Source organism: Somniosus microcephalus, chromosome 14 (genome assembly GCF_052327205.1).
Source record: "Somniosus microcephalus isolate GS21.2 chromosome 14, FLI_Smic_1.0, whole genome shotgun sequence".
Taxonomy (NCBI): domain Eukaryota; kingdom Metazoa; phylum Chordata; class Chondrichthyes; order Squaliformes; family Somniosidae; genus Somniosus; species Somniosus microcephalus.
The window spans coordinates 14,344,514-14,367,908 of record NC_141000.1 but is presented as its reverse complement, the minus strand read 5'-3'; the positions used below and the strand labels follow the sequence as shown (position 1 = coordinate 14,367,908).

The window sequence follows — 23,395 nt, the reverse complement described above, 5'->3', positions numbered from 1 at the left end:
AGTGGCTCAGGCAGTGAGTGGGAACTGCTTAACACCAGGACCCCTCTCCAGAGCAGGAAGAAATTCAGAGATTTCACAAAGTTAGCAAAATGATGGTAGAAGGTGGTAGCAAGCTGCCTTTTTGAACTGCTGCAGTCTGTGTGGCGAAGGTACTCCCACAGTGCTGTTAGGCAGGGAGTTCCAGTGACAATGAAGGAACGGCGATATATTTCCAAGTCAGGATGGTGTGTGACTTGGAAGGGAACTTGGAGGTGGTGGTCTTCCTATGCGCCTGCTGCCCTTGTCCTTCTAGGTGCTGGAGGTTGCGTGTTTGGGCAGTGCTGTCAAAGAAGTTTTGGCGAGTTGCTGCAGTGCATCTTGTAAATGATCAAGCGGGCTGCTTTGTCCTAGATGGTGTTGAGCTTCTTGTGTATTATTGGAGCTGCACTCATCCAGGCAAGTGGAGCGTATTCCATCACACTCCTGACGCCTTGTAGATGGTGGAAAGGCTTTGGAGAGTCAGGAGGTGAGACACTCGCCGCAGAATACCCAACCTCTGACCTGCTCTTGTAGCCACAGTATTTATGTGGCTGGTCCAGTTAAGTTTCTGGTCAATGGTGACCCCAAGGGTGTTGATGAGGGATTTGATGATGGTAATGCCGTTGAATGTCAAGGGGAGATGGTTATACCCTCTTTTGTTGGAGATGGTCATTGCCTGGCACCGTGTGGTGCAAATGTTACCTGCCACTTATCAGCCCAAGGCTGAATGTTGTCCAGGCTCTGTCCTCGGGCTATTACATTGTTCCAATGAAGCTCAACGTAAGCTCGAGGAACAGCGCCTCCTCTTTCGATTGGGCACTTTGCAACATTGAGTTCAACAATTTCAGATAATTATCCCTGCCCCCATTTTTCATGCAGTATGATTTTTGCCATTCCCATTTGCAACATTTTATCTTTCTGCCTCTTACAAAAGTACAAGGTATTCTTTCTATTCCTTCCTCCCCTGCTAAACCCCACCCCCCTGTCTCTGCACCTGCTTAATATCTGTTACATCTCCAGCTTTTTCCAGTTCTGATGAAGGGTCCCAGACCTGAAACGTTGACCCTGTTTCTCTCTCCACGGATGCTGCCTGGCCTGCTGAGTATTTCCAGCATTTTCTGTTGTTATTTCAGATTCCCAGCATCCGCAGTATTTTGCTATTACATGAATATATAACCCTGTGACCTAAAGGAACTGTACAGACTCTCTCACATGGAAGAATTACATTAAATAGCTGTAGAATCCCGCACAATGCATGCACTTTTCTCAATGGAAGCGTGACAGGAGAAGTGATCAGAGTTCGCTAATAGTTGTGTGCTTGATAGCATTCTTTTCTTATGCAGAAATAAAAGTCCAAAATGGAAATCTACTGAAGGAGGGACAGCAGACAGCCACATCTTAATCTGTCAGGAGAAGGCAATGCAAATCCTAGGAACTGGCTCAGCTAATGCTGCAGGGGCTGGAGACACGGGAGGGCCTGCACACACTGTCTGTGCTGACCAAGTGATAATGTTCCAAAAACAACAATGGTTTCTCTTTTTTATGACTCATATACTCTGGGGAGACCCTCACAAGTGCCGAACAGGAAGTAAAAAAGTGGGCAGCTCATTACGTTTCTGATTCTTCTGATCTTCACAGAAGCCGGAAGCAAGAAAGATGCTGCAACGAGAGAAAGACCCAATGACAGAACCTTGAACATCTGACATTGCCAGCAGAAACTGGCCCACTCCATCAGGAACCCTCTCAATTGCACTCACCCACCCAGATAGGTTAACTCAGAGTGATACAGATAGTCCAGATGAGGAATTAACATACGGTGATTCACAACTCACAAAGAAACCAGAGGATAAGGGAATGGAGGTGGAGAATGATGTTCCTGAGCAGAGACTTAGGTGATGCCTGACCCTGGTAGATGGAAGAGCCCAATGCCATCCTTAGTGGCAACATCAGCGAGTGTTTCTAATTAATGCGGTGCATGCTGGAGCAAGTGGCAGTTGCAGCAACATTTGTAAATGTCTTAGATAACACAGAGGACTGCAGGCAAGTCATTATCTCCAATGTGCAGACATTGACTGCAGAGATCTATATCTACCAGACTTCGCTATATCCAGAGCAACTTCTATCATGGAATAGGGGATGGCTGTGTTAATCATATTCAAGTGGTGCGAATTAATTTGGGACTCGCTTGCTCTCATATATGGGAGTAGGCTGGTGAAGGGTTGAAAGCTGATCTCAGGGATGCACACAGTATGTACAGTGTGTCTCTGTGAAAACTACCCCGCCTCCAATGTTGCCAAAACAACGAAGGCAGTCAAGGCTGGCACCGCCATTATCCCACCCCGTGCTCCCCTCCCTGCGTCGGTAACACCAAATGCGTGGTCAACGTCGGAGGCCAATGTCATCGCAGTCTCCAGCGGGAAGGGAGGAGTGGAGGAAGACTAAACACCTCGGGCTAGGTCCTCCGGAGAGCGCGTACGGCCCCATGCCTGCGTTCATTCGGTATCCTGACCCCATGCCCGTGAGCGATCCCGTGCCCACGAGCGATCCCGTGCCCGCGAGCGATCCCGTGCCCACATGCGATCCCGTGCCCGCGAGCGATCCCGTGTCCACGAGCGATCCCGTGCCCACGAGCAATCCCGTGCCCGCAAGCGGTCCCGTGCCTGTGAGCAATCCCGTGCCCGAGCCCACGATCATGCCCGCTTCTGCTGAAAACTTGCATTCCGCGCTTGGGATCGGAATCGGCAGCCAGAACCAGAAGGTTGATGTAGAGGCGGAGGTCTCTGCTGACATGGAGGTCTCCCTCCCTCTGCACCCCTCCGGGAGGAAGAGACAGAGGAGGACTTATCGCGGATCCTGCGGGCCCGCCCCTCCCCCCCCCCACAACCACCACGCGCAGTCGGCGGGAGTCGCCCATTCTTCGGGAGGGTGTGACAGATCCAGCCTGTGCCTCCCCGGGGATGGGAAGGAAGCCCTGCCCAGGGCGGGGGTGGGTGGGGGGGGGGGGCCGCGGATCCGTCAAAATAACACCGCCACTCGTCGCCGGGTCGGGCATCCAAGAGGCTGGGGCGGGCGAGGCCGCTGGAGCTGAGCTCGCCCAGCCGTACCCTGACATTTCCTGGGAGTTGGTTGACGACTCTAATAGAAACCCCCTGTCGGCGAGGTCAGTGGGTGGTGGCGGGAAAGGGGAGCCCCCACCTGTCTCCGTCTCTCTTTTGTGCCGGGATGGTTTATTCCCCGGTTTCCCCATACAGCCCAGTGCCTGAGGCGGGGGGGGGGAGGGGGCCCCGAACTGCTGCCGGCCTCCAACCCAAGCCCCCTGGAGGAGCCCAGGGATGACTTATCTGCCATCAATCCTGGGAGTATGTTTTGTGACAGAGGTGGGACCGGCCGTTGCATGGGTCGGACACTGGCAACGACCTCCTCAGTGAGGCGGTGGATGCCCTCGTGCCCCCCACCACATCTCCCCTCATCCTCTTTGGCGAGCTCCAGGAATTTCTGGTTCGTTGCCTGGGTTGTCGCAATAAAGTCCAGCTGGCCCTTGACAGAAGGTCGGAGCTGGCGCTGCTCATCAGGTCCGTCCGCTTCGCTGCTAAGACCCTGACGTTCCTCACCGGGCTGCTGAGAGCTTTTGACAGATGAAATATCAGCGTTTGACAGCTCTTTGAAGCTGTCAAACACTGACAATCTGTACACTAAGTTAATTCCTTCCTCTCAGGCTGATTTAGAGATCTCTCCAGAACAGAAAGCCGAATGCTGCAGATTTTGACAGCTCGCGGCCATTCTGCCGGTGAGATGAGGGACTCCCGAGACCTGAAGGAAGGAAGGCTGTAAAGGTAAGTAAAACTTATTTAAACACTTTTCACACACCAAACACACTTACCTCTGCACTCATGCACCCATCACTCACCTGAACACCGGACATCTCGACCCCTCCAAGCCCTTCAGCCCGACGGTCCACCTCGCTAACTTGGCGTGGTTTGGAGCCGTCGGGAATCCCACACTTCAGGGATAAAAATAGGGATTAGGCTAAAAACTGCCTGTTAACTACCTGTTAACCGGCAGTTAATTGGCACTAATCCCTTTCCTGTCTCGGGGAGGCAGATCCCAGCACAGGTCGGGTATCCGCCTCCTTTGAAACTGGCATGGAGGCGGGTTGGGGGCGGGATGGGTTCGTGCCCCCCCCGATTTCGCAATTTTAACCCCCCACACGCTTCCAATCCCGTCTCAACGGCCCAATGAAAATCGCGCCCTATGCCTCTATTTATGAAGCCCAGGATCCCGTATGCTTTTTTAACTGCTTTCTCAACCTGCCCCGCCACCTTCAAAGATTTGTGCACATATACCCCCAGGTCTCTCTGTTCATGCACCCCCTTTAGAATTGTACCCTTTAGTTTATATTGCCTCTACTCGTTCTTCCTACCAAAATGTATTACTTCGCACTTTTCTACATTAAATTTCACCTGCCACGTGTCCGCCCATTCCACCAGCCTGTCTATGTCCTCATGAAGTCTATCGCTATCCTCCTCACTGTTCATTATACTTCCAAGTTTTGTGTCATTTGCAAATTTTGAAATTGTGCCCTGTACACCCACATCCAAGTCATTAATATATATCAGGAAAAGCAGTGGTCCTAGTACCGACCCCTGGGGAACACCACTGTATACCTTCCTCCAGTCTGAAAAACAACCGTTCACCACTACTCTCTGTTTCCTGTCACTTAGCCAATTTTGTATCTATGCTGCCACTGTCCCTTTTATTCCATGGGCTTCAACTTTGCTGGCAAGCCTATTATGTGGCACTTTGTCGAACGCCTTTTGGAAATCCATGTACACCAAGTCAACCACATTGCCCTGATCAACCCTCTCTGTTACCTCATCAAAAAACTCGATCAAGTCGGTTAAACACAATTTGCCCTTAACAAATCCGTGTTGGCTTTCCTTAATTAATCCACACTTGTCCAAGTGACTATTAATTTTGTCCCTGATAATTGTTTCTAAAAGCTTCCCCACTATCGAGGTTAAACTGACTGGCCTGTGGTTGCTGGGTTTATCCTTACACCCTTTTTTGAACAATGGTGTAACATTTGCAATTCTCCAGTCCTCTGGCACCATCCCCGTTTCTAAGGAGGATTGGAAGATTATGACCAGTACCTCCGCAATTTCTTCCTTCACTTCCCTCAGTGTCCTAGGATGCATCCCATCTGGTCCTGGTGACTTATCTATGTTAAGTACAGCCAGCCTTTCTAGTACCTCCTCTTTATCAATTTTTATCCCATCCAGTATCTCCTTTACCTCCTCCTTCACTATGTCTGTGGCAGCATCTTCTTCCTTGGTGAAGACAGATGCAAAGTACTCATTTAGCACCTCAGCCATATCCTCTGCCTCCATATGTAGGTCTCCTATTTGGCAGCTAATCGGCACCACCCCTCCTTTTACTACCCATTTACTATTTATATGCCTATAAAAGACTTACTGAATGGCAGAGCAAGTTTGAAGGGCCAAATGTCCTACTCCAGTTCCTATTTCTTATATTCTTATGTAAAGTAAAAATCAATAGAGCAACCTTATTATTGCATAGATTGGATGGCAATAACAAGATTAGGCATCATTCAAAGTGACTCCGATAAGTCAGTTTCACAATCCTCTCCCTGCTGCTGTCTGCGACCCTGCTGTGTCCCCTTCATGTCCATGCTCCTCAGTCCCAGGGGGTTCAGTTTCAGAATTTCTACCCTGCTCAGGAATTTTGATCTCCAGTGCTTTCTGAAAAACGAAATTGTGGAGGATGTGGCTGGCCAGTACAATTTGCAAAACAGGACTGGGAGCATCCTGGAAGGAAACCCAAGACCTATCTAGACACCTGAATCTTCTCTTCGACATGCCTATTGCCCGATTGATCTTAATTCAAGTGCAGATGTGAGCCTTGTTGTAATAGTCTGTATTTTGCATTAAGAATAATGGCGAGGCTAACAGTGCTCACTGTTATTATGGAGTAAATCGGGCAGCAATTTCTGGAGTACGCACATGCGCAGTTAAACGCAGATATCCGGACATTGTGGTCAGAGTTCCTCCACAGGTTGCGGTATAACAGTACCTCACTGATAGACTCGGCATTGAAATCAGGGCATGAAGTTGCTGTACTTACCCACTAGTTAACCACTAAACACGCCAGAAAACGTTAGGGCTGGTGTATTCAGGTGTAAGTGAATTTTTAACGGCGTGATCAGTCATAATTACTGCCTAACAACCTCTCTGGCCCTGAAAATTAAATTTTACAAGAGTGGAATTTCATTCTTTCAGAATTTAATTAGTATTGGTGATTTAAAAAAAATTAAAATAATTTTGCTATTACTTTTTCTGTCTGTTTCTTTTATCTCTCTCTTAATTCCATATTTCATTCCCAGTCATTATTTCACTTTCTGTACATGATTTAAATCTAATTTATATTTCCTGCTTTATATTTCCTGGTTAAGACTCTGCGGTTGGAATTTTAAGTTTTTGACCCACCGGGAGCGGGCGGGGCCCAGTAGAGCGCAGGAAACCTGGAAGTTCGGGTTTTCCCCGCACGCTGTGGAGTTTTACCGTGTGTGATGTCATGGGCAGGTTTTCCATCCGGAAGTCAGCCTGGTTGACAGGCTGACTTCCAGTCGGGCAGGGAACACTGAGGAGCATGGACATTGTGTGAAATGCGCTGGCAGAGTGAGAGACAGCTGCCATGTGGGAGAGAAAAAAAGGAAAAGGCACAAACCAAAAGTGTGGATAAAAAATATAATTATTTAATGTTCACACTTCATCTAGAGCCATCTTTTGTCTCTTTACCTGTCCTATTACCATCTCGTCTCGTCTTGAATATCTCTTAATGTCTCTTCACCTCCCAGATCTTCCCTTTTGTTCTTTCATCCCCTCCCCCATTTCCCAGCCCCCAAACTGGCCTTTTAATCTGCTTCATTTCCTGCCTTTTTTTTCTCAGTTCTGACGAAGGGTTTCGACCTGAAACGTTAACTCTGTTTCTCTCGCCACGGATGTTGCCTGGCCTGCTGAGTTTTTCCAGCGTCTTCTGTTGTTATTTCGGATTTCCAGCATCCGCAGTATTTTGCTAAGGTATGAAGCCAGCTCTCTGCAAACTGAGCACTGAGGTTTAGAAATCTGTGCCTGTGGCCGCACACTAATTGAACATTAAGGGAGTGGAATCTCTGTCGGTTCACATAATGGTGTGGGTTAACTGCAGGGGTTCAGATGAATGTAATCTATAGCTCCAAGTGTTTGTAGAAACCCAGCAATCCAATAAAGATTAATGGCCCGTTCACCCATTTGCCTTGGCCCATTCACCCAATGTAATGGATGGAGCTCCTCCGCCAAACAAGGTATTAATTACTCGCCTTACACAAGAACAGACAGCCAATTGATTGTCCTGGCAGAGGTCGCCTGGTGCCGCTTCGACATTAAGCGGTGTTGTGATTTTTCTGAGCTGCAGTAAGCGCTGTCCTGGTTCATGAGGAAGTTGAAAGCTGTTCCTGCCAAAGTAAAATATATGCAAGTGTACTCAGCCTAAACTCAAACCGTAACCACCTCCACAGCACTTCCATCAGGTTTGCATGCAGCTGACAGTAATGTACTTGGTAAGTAATTCAGTGGGGACAGGAAACCAGAAAAGAAACCTCAGTAACAGGCATGTAAGCTCATGTTGAATATATCTGCATCAATGAAAAGGAAGGTAAAAATAAGTTTAAAGAAAATCTCATCATGATTTTGGTGCAAGATAACTCCTCACATGTGCAGCTGATTCATGACTAAACACCTGTGTTTTCTCAAAGTTGGCAGTTCTGGGTGAATTTGACTTGTCACTTGGGATTAGTGGGTATGTGGCAAATATGACATTTTTTGATTACCACTGCCCTCTGGAGGTGAATGTGGGGAAATGGCAAACATTTATGCCAAGTGGTCACAATTTTGCAATAACACTCAAGAAGCTTAACGCTATCCAGGATAAAGCAGTCTTCTTGATCAGCGCCCCTGCCACTGAACTCAATATCCACCCCCTCCACCACCAGCGCACCGTGGCTGCGGTATGTACTATCCACAGAATGCATTGTAGCAACTCGCCAAGCTTACTGCAGTAGCACCTGGTGACCTCGACCCAGGAGACGGACAACAGCAGCAATGTCCTGGGAACACCATCTCCTCCACGTTCCCCTCTAAGCTACACATCACCCCAACTTACGCCTATATCACGATTCCTTCATCGTTCGTTGCTGGTTCAAAAATGCTGGAATTCCTTACCTAATAGCATTGTGGGAGCACTATCATCAGTATAAGGACTGCAGTCATTCAAGAAGGCCCATCACCACCTTCCCAGGGCAACTAGGGATGGTCAATAAATGCAATTTAAAAATATAGCCAGCAGGTTAATTATTTTAAATTCTAAAATATTTCAAATAACTATAATACATAATTCTTGGCATAAATGGCTGAATAAATACACAGCCCTGGAAGGGATTAGTAAACATTAAAAGTGGATTCTGCAAAAACTAGAATTGGGCTATGCATGTTCAGGCAAGTAATAATTGCTCGACTTTGAGTTAACAGGTGCTCTCAGTTGAACCAGACAGTAGAATCTTTCACTCGATCTCTCCACTCTTCCAGAGATCATTTGCCTCCGGGCTAACTCACACTGTGGCTTGGCTAACCGCCTCCCTCTTTACAACACCAAGTTAAGAAGGATGATTTTTATCAATATTGTGGGGTTTTTTGAGTAGCTATGGCGCAGTCACATGATATATTGAAGGTGCAAAACATTTTCGTACTGCCAAGCAAATGTTTCCGATTTTAACCTGTTGTGCAAACCACCCTTGCTTAATTCAAGGAATACACCATGCAATTTCCAGTTCAGGTATTTATTTAGATCTATATTGCAACCTAGCAATAATATAATAACAATATGAAAGGCTATGACTGGCAGACTCTCCCCCTGAAATGTCTCCAAATGTACACTCTCGGGAGCCGCAAGCCTACGTTTCGTTGTACTGCACTTGTGCACTAACAATGACAATAAAGTTGATTATTATTATTGTTATTATTATTGTACAGCAGGTTTGTCTTCACGTGTGTCGTGGGCCACGTATAAAGTTTAAATAGAAGCAAAATACCGCGGATGCAGGAAATCTGAAATGCTGGGAAACACTCAGCAGGTCAGGCAGCATCCATGGAGAGAGAAACAGAGCTAACGTTTCAGGTCGCTGACCCTTCGTCAGAACCCCTTTAACGTTTAAATAAATGTTCCCGGTTATTTGTATATATCTTAACCTGATCTTGGAGTTCGGATTCAGGAGTCAGCCACCAGTGAGGTAACAGTGAACTGTACACCCTTTTCCAAATCACCTGGTCCGCAAAACTTCAAACATGACAAAGCAGCGAGTGTAAATAGAACCGAGTTGCCTGGGCTTTGTGGGCTGGGTTTCCAGGACTTGCAGACACATGTGGCCTTCGGACCAGAGCTTGGACATTCCCGCTCTACACTCACCTCCGCACACTGGGATTGTGGGCCTTTTTGTATTCTGTTTAACAACCCCTTTGAGACCTATGCTTTGTACAATATATATATTAAACAGTATTTTATAGAATCCTCTGAAGCGTTGCACACCAAGTAAGCACTAATGTAAAATAATTACCAAAGAAATGAATAAAATTAGCAATAGAGAGTTAGTGGTAACCAGGGGATTATGGTCCAGAGTTTTCTGGAAAAATAAGGGCGAGTTCGCGCCCCACACCGTTATTAGTGCATAAAAAACCCAGCAATTTGTGGTGAGGAAGAAATACGCTATGGGCTGCAAATCGCCAGAAATTTCTGGGCGATTGCTGCCTCTCCGTCATTAGTCTGACAAAAATGGGTGCTCGCCGTCACCCTCCCCGTGAGTTTCAAGAAATTACTTGATTTGTGCCGTAAATACGAATTGAACTCGGCACATAAAATTAAGGCTGCTATTCCACTGCGTAAGGACCCTGTTAATGGGGTGATTTATGGTCCTGACATGCCACTCAACCTTGGAGACCCGGAACAGGGAACAATTGAAACTGTGGAGTCTCACTCTCGCAGGTAGTAAATTGTTCCGAGAGATTTTTTTATTGTAAAATTTTACATTTATTTTCTTACTTTTCCTTTCTGTCTCTTTTTTTCTCTCTCTCTCTTAATCCAGTCTTTCTTTCCCTCTCTTTATTTCTCTTTCTGTATCTAATTTCACCCTATTTCCTTCTTCACCGTTTGCTCTGTTTCTTTATCCTTAAATTTAATTGGTTAAGGAGATAAACTATTGATCCTGTTGTTCACCAAGGTCCCAGATGCCGCGTTGCTCATTACCAATACGCACTTCCAGCAATTTGTGGCCCAAAAATAATTGGAGCTGAAGGGTGGGGAAATAAATCAATCTCATGGCACTCACCACGAGGTGCCGCTCCAGCACATTCTGGGCATTTAAACACAGATGCAGGAGCAGTGTAGCACTGTAAGAGGACCGCCATCTGGTGCCCTACATGAGAACTGAGAGATGATCTGTCCCATGCTGCAACTCTACATTTTTTCACAGACATTCCTGATCGTTTATGGAGAGAGACATTGATAATAAAAACTGCAAAAGTTGCCTTGGCAGCTCAGAACCTCAATCTCCAGCCTCCTGTTAATAGTTTAGCTAGAAGTTTGAAATCAAACTTTCCCCCAGTTGCTTCCCATCTCCTGAAGGTGCTGACAGATGCTTGGGCAGAATTCCGTGGAGACTGGCTGACTTGCGCAAGTGACAATTCTTCATCTGGGAATCTAAGCAATATTGACAGGCTATACAATTCGTAGACCATCACAGCCAAGCCTAACATGTGCTCACCACATGTCTACATTCCTGCATTTGCCAGCAGAGACCACAGCTGAGCATTCTGGAGTGGGAGCCTTGGTGATTTTTTTTACTATCTCGCACTCAGCGATGCTGAGGCTAATCCTTTCTGATGCCCTGGCAGAGATCAGGTTACTGAGCACAGACCGAGAGTCCAACTTGCGATCTCCCCTTCTTCTTCACGACTCAGTGCTGCACTGTGCAGCGGCTTTATCAGTTCAACCGCTGGGGAGCTGGATATCAATATTTAAAGTGATATGGATGCATAATTCTTACATTACAAAAAGCCAACAATTGAATACAATGTGGGTACCGGGAAACATTTACTATGGATTCTGCATCTGATGCAATGTAAACTTTTGCAATCACTAGTTTTTGTTTTCTTAGTCAACAAATCAAATGTCGGAAAGAAACGAACACGCCACCTGTTTGCAAACCTGGTAAAATGTTTGTTTGTACCAGACTCACCAGGCTAGACATTAGCTGTTGGTGGTAATATTAGGTGAATACTTGACACATTTGTATGACATTTCGCTGCCCGCTGTCTTAACAGAGGCATTAACACATTAAAAAAATCAACCCTTGACCCCTCCGTCCTTGCAAACTACCGCCCCATCTCCAACTTCCCTTTCCTCTCCAAAGTCCTTGAACGTGTTGTCACCTCCCAAACCTGTGCCCATCTTTCCTGCAACTCCATGTTTGAATCCCTCCAATCAGGTTTCCGTCCCTGCCACAGTCCCAAAACGGCTCTTATCAAAGTCACAAATGACATCCTTTGTGACTGTGACAAAGGTAAACTATCCCTCCTCGTCCTTCTCGACCTGACTGCAGCCTTTGACACGGTTGACCACACCATCCTCCTCCAGCGCCTCTCCACCATCGTCCAGCTGGGTTGGACTGCACTCGCCTGGTTTCATTCTTATCTATCTAATCATAGCCAGAGAATCACCTGCAATGGCTTCTCTTCCCGCTCCCACATAGTTACCTCTGGTGTCCCCCAAGGATCTATCCTTGGCCCCCTCCTATTTCTCATCTACGTGCTGCCCCTCGACGACATCATCCGAAAACACAGCGTCAGTTTCCACATGTACGCTGACAACACCCAGCTCTACCTCACCACCACTTCTCTCGACCCCTCTACTGTCTCTAAATTGTCAGACTGCTTGTCCGACATCCAGTACTGGATAAGCAGGTATTTCCACCAATTAAATATTAGGAAGACCAAAGCCATTGTCTTCGGTCCCAGCCACAAACTCCGTCCCCTGGCCACTGACTCCATCCCTCTCCGTAACATCTGTCTGAGGCTGAACCAGACTGCTCGCAACCTTGCAGTCATATTGAACCCTGAAATGAGCTTTTGACCATAAGACCGCCTATTTCGACCTCCGGAACATCGCCCGTCTCCACCCTGCCTCAGCTCATCCACTGCTGAAACCCTCATTCATGCCTTTGTTACCTCTAGACTGGACTATTCCAATACACTCCTGGCTGGCCTCCCATATTCTACCCTACGTAAACTTGAGGTCATCCAAAACTTGGATGCCCGTGTCCTAACCTGCACCAAGTCACCTTCACCCATTGCCCCTGTGCTCGCTGACCTACATTGGCTCCCGGTTAAGCAATGCCTCGATTTTAAAATTCTCATCCTAGTTTTCAAATCCCTCCATAGCCTCGGCTCTCCCTATCTCTGTAACTTCCTTCAGCCCCACAACCCCCCGAGATATCAGCGCTCCTCTAATTCTGGCCTCTTGAGCATCCCTGAATTTAATCGCTCAACCATTGGCGGCCGTGCCTTCAGCTGCCTAGGCCCTAAGCTCTGGAATACCCTCCCTAAACCTCTCTTTCCTCCTTTAAGACGCCCCTTGAAACCAACCTCTTTGGCCGGGCTTTTGGTCACCTGCCCAAATTTCTCCTTATGTGGTTCGGTGTCAAATTTTGTTTTATGACACTCCTTTGAAGCACCTTGGGACATTTTACTGTTCAAGGTGCTGATATGCCATCAATGACTCAAAGACAAGGATTCAACTGAAGGCTTTTAATCACTAAGAACATTGCAGCATTACAGGTCTTCCCACATCGGGTTCGTCTGGTAGGAATGACTCATACAGCTTTTGAGACCTTTATATGGCAAAAGACAGGGGCGTAGCCAATACACACAATAGGAACAAAAGGGGGCGGTTCACACAATACAAGCAGGTAAAACACATGGGCTGATGAAGGCATATATTTCATCACATTCACCCCTTCTACAGATTTAGTCTGTCCGGGGGTGTGATAGTCCTTCCTGAACGTCGCAACAGTACCTCAGGTTCCGACCGGGAGTCCGTGGTGCCCTCCTGGGCATACCCATGTGCTGGGGGTGTTGCAGGTACTGCTGGGGGTGGTGAGGATACCTCTGGGGATGGTGGAGGTTCTTCTGGGGGTGGTGGTGATGGGTTGTCGTCGCTTCCTGCCGAGGCGAGGTCCTTTATGGACACGGTGTCTTCACGCCCGTCGGCGTGCTTGACGTACGCGTACTGTGGGTTTGCGTGGAGTAGGTGTACTGCCTCCACGAGGGGATCCGTTTTGTGGCCCCTCACATGCTTCCGTAACAGGACTGTCCCTGGGGTGGAGAGCCACGAGGGTAGGGATACTCATGAGGTTGATTTGCGGGGAAAAACAAACATCTTCTCGTGGGGAGTGGCGTTAGTAGCAGTACACAGTAGCGACCTTATCGAGTGGAGTACGTCTGGGAGGACCTCCTGCCAGTGGGAGGTGGGGAGGCCTTTAGACCTTAGTGCTAAGGTGACCGCCTTCCACACTGTCGCGTTCTCCCTCTCCACTTGCCCATTACCCCGGGGGTTATAACTAGTGGTCCGACTCGTGGCTATCCCCTTTGACAGCAGGTATTGGCGCAATTCATCGCTCATGAACGACGCCCCCCTGTCAGTGTGGATGTAGTTAGGCATGTCGAACGTGCAAAACAGGTTGCCGAGGCACTTGATGACCGTGGCACTGGTCATATCTGGGCAGGGGTAGGTGAATGGGAAACGGGAGTACTCGTCCGCAATGTTGAGAAAGTACACATTGCGGTCGGTGGAGGGGAGTGGTCCCTTGAAATCTAAGCTCAGGCGCTCGAATGGCCGTGTAGCTTTGATCAGGTGGGCTCGGTTGGGCCTGAAAAAACGGGGCTTGCATTCCGCACAAGTGCGGCAGTCCCTGGTCATAGACCGGACCTCCTCGATGGAATAGGGCAGGTTACGGGATTTTATAAAGTGGAATAGCCGGGTGACCCCCGGGTGGCAGAGGCCATTGTGGAGGCCCTGTAGCCTGTCCCCCTGGATGCTGGCACACATCCCTCATGATAGGGCGTCGGGGGATTCGTTGAGGGCCCCCGGCCTATATATTATGTCGTACTCAAACGTGGAGAGTTCGATCCGCCACCTGAGAATTTTGTCGTTCTTGATCTTCCCCCTCTGTTTGTTGTTAAACATGAAGGCTACCGACCGCTGGTCGGTAAGCAGGGTGAAGCGTTTGCCGGCTAGGTAGTGCCTCCAGTGCCGCACTGCCTCCACTATGGCCTGGGCCTCCTTCTCTACCGAGGAGTGCCTGATCTCGGGCCCTTGGAGGGTTCTTGAGAAAAAGGCTACGGGCCGCCCATCCTGGTTGAGGGTGGCTGCTAAAGCAAAGTCGGACGCATCGCTTTCGACCTGGAAAGGGATGTTTTCATCCACTGCCCACAGCGCGGCCTTCTCAATGTCGTGTTTAATGCTGTTGAAGGCGGCGTGGGCCTCGGCCGTGAGTGGGAAGGACGTTGATTTCAGGAGGGGACGGGCCTTGTCGGAATAATTGGGGACCCATTGGGCGTAATAGGAGAAGAACCACAGGCACCTTTTCAGGGCCTTGGGAGTGTTTGGTAGGGGTAGCTCCCGTAGGGGGCGCAATCGGTCGGGGTCCAGACCGATTTCCCCGTTTTCCACCACGCAGCCCAGGATACAGAGGCGCGTGGTGCTAAAGACACACTTATCCTCGTTGTAGGTGAGATTGAGTCTGAGGGCGGTTTTCAGAAATCTCGTGAGGTTCGAGTCGTGGTCTTGCTGGTCGTGGCCGCAGATGGTGACGTTGTCTAGGTATGGGTAGGTGGCTGTTAACTGGTTCTCATCGACCATGCGGTCCATCTCCCGCTGGAAGACCGAGACCCCGTTCGTTACCCCAAAGGGGACTCTGAGGAAGTGGTAGAGACGTCCGTTCGCCTCGAAGGCGGTGTATGGACGGTCCTCCGGCCTAATGGGGAGCTGGTGGTATGCCGATTTTAGGTCGATGGTGGAAAACACCCGGTATTGCGCGATTTGGTTAACCATATCCGCTATGCGGGGCAGAGGGTAGGCGTCTAGCTGGGTGTATAGATTAACCGTCTGGCTATAATCTATCACCATCCGCTTCTTTTCGCTACCCTTAACTACTACTACCTGGGCGCGCCATGGGCTGGTACTGCATTCGATGATACCCTCCTGCTTGAGTCTCTCTACTTCTGACGCAATGAACCGTCTGTCCTCCCAGCTGTACCGCCTACTCTTGGTCGCTATGGGTCGACAGTTGGGTGCGAGGTTGACGAACAGAGAGGGCAGCTTGACCTTCAGGGTAGCCAGACCGCACACTGTGAGCGGCGGCTGGGACCCACCGTAGGTAAGCGTGATACTTTAGTGGTGGCACTGGAAGTCCAGACCCAAGATCACGCTCACACAGAGATCTGGCATTATCAATAGTTTAAAATCTCTGTAATCATTGCCTTTTACCGACAACATAACCGCGCAGAAACCTATAATTTTTGAGGTATGAGTCTTATCGGCCATGGCGATTTTGCCCTGTGTGGGGACTATCGTTAGTGAAAGTCGTTTTACCAGGCTAGGATGAATAAAGCTTTCGGTGCTCCCGCAGTCAATCAAGCATTTAATCTTGTTCCCGTTTACCTCTATGTCCATCATCGATTTAGACAACAGATGCGGCCTGGATTGATCCACTGTGATCGAGGCCACCAGTGGGTCCTGGAGGTCTGTGTAGTCGGGGCAAGATGGTGGACTCCATGAGGGTGGACAAGATGGCTTCCAAGATGGCCGCTCCCACGGCGCGCACGCGGCGGTGGTGGAGTTTGAGGCGGGGTTCCCTCTGCAGACTTTGCTGAAATGTCCTTTCTTCCCGCATTTAGAACAGGTGGTGCCCTTCGCTGGGCACAGATGCCTGGAGTGTTTGTCCTGGCCGCAGAAGTAGCATTTCGGGCCCCGATGCATCGCGGCAGTAGTGGGGCTCCTGGGTGGAGGCTGGGGCTCCGATGGTGCTGGGCTGGCTTGAGACCTGGGAGGTGAAGATGGCTTCCAAGATGGCGGCCCCCACGGTGCACACGAGGCGGAGTGGGCCGCGTGGCCTGGGGAACAGGATTCAGAGTTCTTCTGGGCCATATCCAGCGATCGCGCTATATCTATAGCCTGTTTTAAGTCCAGTCCCTCCTTTTCAAACAGTTTCTGCCGAATGTAATTTGAACTGAGGCCCGCAATAAGGGAGTCTTGAATCAGCTCCTCCGTGTACGTGATGGCAGACACGGCCTTACAGTTACAGTCTCTGCCCAGTACTTTTAGGCTTAATATAAAGTCCTCTAGTGACTCACCATGCCACTGCGTGCGAGTAGTTAGAAGATGCCTGGCGTACACCTCGTTTATTGGCCGCACGTAGTGGGCCTTCAGAATGGTGCAGGCATCCCCGTAGCTGGTGGCATCTTGGATGAGAGGGGAGACCCGATGGCTCACCCAGTTTCGCAGGATCCCAGTTTCATGCCTCCGGTAGCGGTTGCGGCTGCTATGGTGGTGGATGAGTTTGCAATGAAAAATTCGAAGCATTGGAACCAGTGTCCGAACTGTGTGGCTGCGTCTGAGGCATGGGGGTCCAGATCCAAGCGCTCTGGTTTCAGGAGTCGATCCATCTTGGTGTTTTAGTGATTAAAATTGATATGCCATCAATGACTCAAAGACAAGGATTCAACTGAAGGCTTTTAATCACTAAGAACATTGCAGCATTACAGGTCTTCCCACATCGGGTTCGTCTGGTAGGAATGACTCATACAGCTTTTGAGACCTTTATATGGCAAAAGACAGGGGCGTAGCCAATACACACAATAGGAACAAAAGGGGGCGGTTCACACAATACAAGCAGGTAAAACACATGGGCTGATGAAGGCATATATTTCATCACAGGCGCTATATATATACAGGTTGTTATTGTTGTTGTTGTCTTTGTGAAAATAGAGGATGGAGGAATGTCACACAAGAGGGATTTGGGTTCACAAGACATTAAAAACAGATAAGGTCATTTAACATTGGCTCCCGGTTAAGCAACGTCTCGATTTTAAATTCTCATCCTTGTTTTCAAATTTCTCCATGGCCTCACCCCTCCCTAACTCTGTAATCTCCTTCAGCCCCACAACCCCCCGAGATATCTGCACTCCTCCAATTCTGCCCTCTTGAGCATCCCTGATTATAATCGCTCAACCTTTGGTGGCCGTGCCTTCTGTTACCTGGGCCCTAAGCTCGGTAATTCCCTGCCTGAACCTCTCCGCCTCTCCACCTCTCTTTCCTCCTTTAAGACTCTCCTTAAAACCTACCTCTTTGACCAAGCTTTTGGTCACCTGCCCTAATTTCTCCTTATGTGGCTCAGTGTCAAATTTTTTGTCTTATAATACACCTGTGAAGCATCTTGGGACGTTTTACTAGGTTAAAGGCGCTATATAAATGCAAGTTGTTGTTGTTGTAAAGCTAATGGAATGCTGGATTTTGTGTCAAGCAATATAGAATATAGAAATCACGATGCATTGGTGAATCTATATAAAACCTTAGTAAGATCACAGTTGAAGTGCTGTGTGTAGTTTTGGTCACTACAGAATAGGGAGGATGTTGAGGCAATAGAGAGAGTACAGCACAGATTCCTTAGGATGCTGCGTGGTATGAGGAAAATCCAAATATGAAGAAAGACTTGGAAAATGGGGCTGTTTTTGTTAGAACAAAGGAGAGTAACGGGTGATTTGATACTATTTAAAATGATGAAGAGTTGGGTCAGAGTAACTAGAAATGGAGGAGGTGACTTTCCGCGGGATTTCAGCGACTCGTCTGCCAGAACCTCACTCTTCTACCAAAGGTAAGGCGGATGAGTGGGAAAACCCCTGTGGAAAATGACACCCAGACTCGTTCCAGATGTTGAGGGGTCTAGAACAAGGGGACATAGATATAAGAGTAAAGGTAAGAAATTTAGGACAGTGAGCAGGACAGAGTTTTGAGACTGTGGAATGAACTGGAGTTAGCGATTAAAGCAGAAACCATGCCAATGTTTAATAATAGGGTAGATAGGTAGTTGAAGGAAAGGGATATGGGAACAGGGCGGCCACATTGGACTAAGACTAATGCTCATAGAGAGGACAAACACCACTATGGACTGGCTGGGCTGAATGGCCTGTTTCCATGTTGTAATTTCTATGTAATTCTACAAACACATTAAGCACTAGTCCACTATTCATCACAAACAATAATTTCTATATTACTGTCTACCACGGTATTAGTCGGTTCTTTACATTCATACATTTACAGATATTTGTGAATGTCAACCAACTGCCCTTTTCAGTAACAAAATTTCTCGATGCATTGGACGATTTGGGAAATTTGCAGTGATTTAGGTAGACTCAGTAAGCATATTGTTGTATCGTGCCGGATTGTCTGTTGCTATTGCATTTCTCAAGCACTTCCAGAAGAAGCCGTCAGCATGAGGGTTGCTTGGCCAATCCAGCACAGAGCTTTTGCACAGCCTCTTCCTCAATCTCAGATACTTTGAGTACTGTAAGACAGGCTCTAACAGGATCAGTACAATCACATCTTCATTTTCATCCAGTAGTCTTTGGTGAGCCATATAAAAGGCTGTTTTGAAAGTTCCTCTCTTGACATAGCTCCTTGTGAGCACAAACACAGTCTTTTTGCTCTTATGAATACTTTGAGAAAGGTTGTCGACAACAGCCATTCCTAAGTCCCAGTCTCTCTCTTCCAAACAAAGGCAAATGTTCTTTTCTCCTTTATCTTCCAAGTGAACTAATAGTTCATTGACAACCCAGTCTGTCACAGCCAGATCCGAAGTGTCATAAGCAATAAATGCATCGTAGGAATTACTCTGCATTGTAAGAGAGTGATACTGATGCCCCTTTACCTTAGCAGTGCAGAAATAGTAAAAGTAGCGCACATCCCAGTAAAAAAGCTGACTGGTAACCGCGGTCACCATGACGGACAAGACCATTAGAAAGGAAATAAAGTACAATGAGGCAGTGAGGCCATTCACTGCACACAAATGCTGATCAAGTGAAATGATACTCTTTCCTTGAAGCTCTTTAGGTTCAGCACAGGAGACGTCTGTGGCTAGTCGAGGAATACTCACGTCATATGCATTAATCCACACAATGAACGGCAAAAGTTCACAAGTGCAGAAAAATGGATTCCCTGTTAAAAGCAACACTTCTAAATAATTTGGAGTACCAACTTGGAAAACCGCCCGATTTACAATTTTCAGCCTGTTGTGACTCAGATCAAGGAATTTCAGGTGACTGGCTTCTGCAAGGAAGTTATCTGGAAGAGTCGCTATTCTGTTGTGACCCAGGAAAAGGTTTTGCAGAGACTTTACATCATTATGCAATTCACCAATCAAAGTCGTTAATTTGTTGTCACTCAAATATAACGTTTGAAGATTCTTAAACCGTTGTAGATTGGGAAAGTCAAATTGCTCCAAATTATTGTGTGCCAGAGATAAAAATGATAGCTGATGTGGGAGATTTCTGTACACATTGAGTGGAATATGACAAAGTCTATTATTGGCTATGTCAAGATGTGTTAAGTTAGTTAGGTTTTTAAACAAATGGATGTATCTATGGTCTGCTCCATCCCATAAGATGTCTAGCCGATTCCCTTGAAATTCCAGTATTTCTAATGAATCACTATTCAGTCCTGGCTCAGTCAAGGTGAAGATTTTGTTCCATTTTAAGTATAACACTTTCAGAGACTTAAGGTTTTCAATAAACATCAGTTGGTGAGTGACACTTCCCACAACAAAATAGTTGGCATTGCAGCTTAAATCCAATACTTCAAGTTGTTTCAGTTCTTTAAAAGCATTATTATAAGCTGGATCAATGCAATTAAAAGAAAGGTCTAAATATTTCAGATTGGGGACGTTGGTGAATTCAGTGCCATTGAAAGCTTGCCCGATTGCATTTGATGACAAATTCAGGCACCTTATTTCCTCAAAGCCTTCAAACTGCTTTGGGTTGATGAAAAAAATGTTGTTTCGGCTCAAGTCCAATATCTTCCCATAACTGCAGCATTCCCTCCGCACTGAAGTTACAAATGGATAGTCTTTGTCTTGATATCCATCTTCCACTGCATTTGTTTCAATTACTGACCCTATACCTTTTAAAGCTCTCTGTACAAAGTTGGCAGGACTGTTTGAATCGATACTGTTACCAAGGGGGCCTGTGCTATCCGATTGAGGTGTGATCCTATTCTCAGATAGATACAGAGCCTGTAATGACGTGAAATTTCTGAACATGCTTAACTTTGACTGTCTGATGAAGTTCGTATTGAGGTTGAGGAGAGTGAGATTACGGAGACTGAATAATGGTTGTAGTTGCTGTTCCTCAATTATTTGGAAAACATAGCATTGAAGGAGTAATGTTTTCAGGGAAACCAATTTGGAAAAATTACTTGAAAGAATCATGTATTTTGGGTATGTTTGATGGATGTAATTGTACGACAAGTCAAGCTCCTCCAGTTTGGGTAAATGGTTTAAAAAGTCTCCAGTAGCAATTTCTTGTATCAAATAATTCCATCTAAGTTGCAGAACTTTTAAACTAGTTGTGTTCTGAAACCAGCTGCTCGGTATTTTCGAGAGGGAATTGCCAGAAAGTTGGAGAGTGTGTAAATTTTTAAGGTGTTGAAAAGCGTAAGGATGTATGTGAATGGAGTCATTGCCAGGGCAGGGTTCACATGGGTAAGGAGCGTTGTAACATCTGGGGCAGTTTCCATTTAAGTCAAGGAACTCCAGATCAACCAGATGACTGAAATCATCTCGATGTACAATTTGAATCTTGTTCCTACGGAGACATAGAAACCTTAAAGTTTCTGGCAGGTCACGAGGGACAGAAGTTAAATTGTTTGAGCCGAGTGTGAGAACCTTCAGTTTAATGCCACTTGAAAACGCCCCATCCTCTACATGGATAGACACATTGCAGGGGTTGCGACGGTAACAGTTTTCTGACAAGTGAAGTGTTTCTATGTTTGACAGGTTTGGTAGGTTTTCTTTTGTTATGTTTAGAATCTTACTGCCATTGAGGCTGAGTAGTTTTAAACTAAATGGCAGTCTCTTAGGGATTTTGCAGAGGTGGTTTCCATCCAGGTATAATTCTTGTAGGTTTATCAGGGAGGAGAAGCTGCCCTCTGCAATAATCATGCCCCTGTCACAGATAACAGGTTCCAATCCGGTTTGAGGTAAACAGTTATATTTCAGGTTGAGTATGGTAAGGTTGTGTAATTTAGAGAAGGAATTATTGTAAATATTTTGGATCTGATTTTTTGCTAATTTAAGGCTAGTAACATTGGAAGGAATGCCCTCTGGCACCTTTTGAAGATGCCGATTACTGCAGTCAAACTTAATGAAAGAGCCAGCATTCTTCACAGTCACAGCACATGGAAGACTTCTGGGAAACCATAGCACTGCAGTTAAACTTGAAGCAAGAATTAATAAAAGTAGGAAATCCAACGTAATAATTGGTGATGTCCTTGTAGCCTAGAAGGAACAGAAATATTTTTCTCATTATAATGATACAAATGAAGGTCATAGATACAGACAAATTTACGTGTTTCTTGTACAAAGTAGGGAGATGGGCAAACAGAGAGTAGGACTGTAAAAGACTTTGGGAGGACATAGGTAGGTTAGCATAATGGGCGAGTAGGTGGCAGATGCAATTTAATGTACAGAAGGTGAGGAGATAGATTTTGGGAGGAAAAGCAAGGAATGGGAGTAGAAACCTAATGAAAAGACACTGTAAAGAATGGAAGAACAGAGAGGCCTAATTCCTTGAACGTGCGCATGCAATAACTAAAACCATTAAAAAGTCCAACAGCATTTTGGTTTTATAAATAGGAGCACAGAGTACAAGAGTAAAAGGGTAATGGTTAGACCACAGTTAGAGTACTGTGTGCAGGTATGGGTGCCCCATTATAAAAAAGACACTAAAGATATAGGGGGTGATTTTCACTCAGATGTCGGGAAGGAGGCGGCACTACAACTTTCGGGGTTGTAGTCCCGCCTCTATCGAGATGCGGCCAATCCACGTGATTTTAACTTGATTGACCTTGTTGAGCCCGCCCAGCGGGCTCAGCAGGCCAATTAAGGGCCATCCGGCAACAGGTGACGTCACAGACTGAAATTTCATCTGTCAAGACGTTTTGACAGATGAAATATCAGTGTTTCACAGCTGTTTGAAGCTGTCAAACACTGACAGTCTTACTTCTAACCTGAGTCCTTCTACACAGACTCAGTTAGAAATCTTTCCAGCACAGAAAGCTGCAGGCTGTCACTTTTGACAGTTCGCAGCCATTCTGCTTTCTGTGCCGGTGAGATGAGGGACTCCCGAAACCTAGAGGAAGGAAGGCTGTTAAGGTAAGTACAGGTAATTTAAACTTCTTTACACACTTTTGACACACAAAACACACTTACCTTTGCACTCATGCACCCATCACTCACCTGAACACCGACATCTCGACCCCTCCAAGTCCTTCAACCCGACGGCCCGACTCCTCTAACCTGGCGTGGTTTGGAGCCGTCGGGAATCCCACAGTTCAAGATTAAAAATAGGGATTAGGCTAAAAACTGCCTGTTAACTACCTGTTAACAGGCAGGTAATTGTCACTAATCCCTTCCCGCCTCGTGTAGGCGGGTTCCAGTGCGGGGCGGGGACCCGCCTCCTTTGAAACTTACATGGAGGCGGGTTTTGGGCGGGATGGGGTCGGGACCCCGAATTCGGGGCTTTAACCCCCCCGCACGCCTCCAATCCTGACTCCACGGGTCAGTTAAAATCGAGGCCATAGAGCGTGTAGGTCGTAGATTCACCAGCATGGTACCAGTAATGAGAAAGTATAGTTACAAGGACAGATTTGAGAGGCTGGGACTATTTCCACAGCAGCAGAGAAAGCTTAGGAGATTTAAAGAGTTTATTTTTTAATTATGAAGGATTTTGATAAGGTAAGTAGGGAAAGAATGTTTCCTCTGGTTGGGAAGTCAGGGGGCGATTTTCTGATGCCGGAGGAGACGGGTTTGGAGTCGGGAAAGGCGGGAAAATTAGAATCAATGAGGTCGGGTTCGAAACCCGACTCCAACCCACCTCTGTGGGATTTTGCCGGTGCCAGTTTTGGAGGTTGGGAAACGCTCCCGCCTCCAGCTGGCCATTGCATT

General features: G+C 47.0%; 1 pseudogene; it reads right to left on the bottom strand.

Moving 5' to 3' along the window:
• Positions 1–16,555: 16,555 nt before the first annotated feature.
• LOC147107342 (toll-like receptor 8 pseudogene) lies at positions 16,556–21,682 on the bottom strand (annotated as a pseudogene).
• Positions 21,683–23,395: the final 1,713 nt, after the last annotated feature.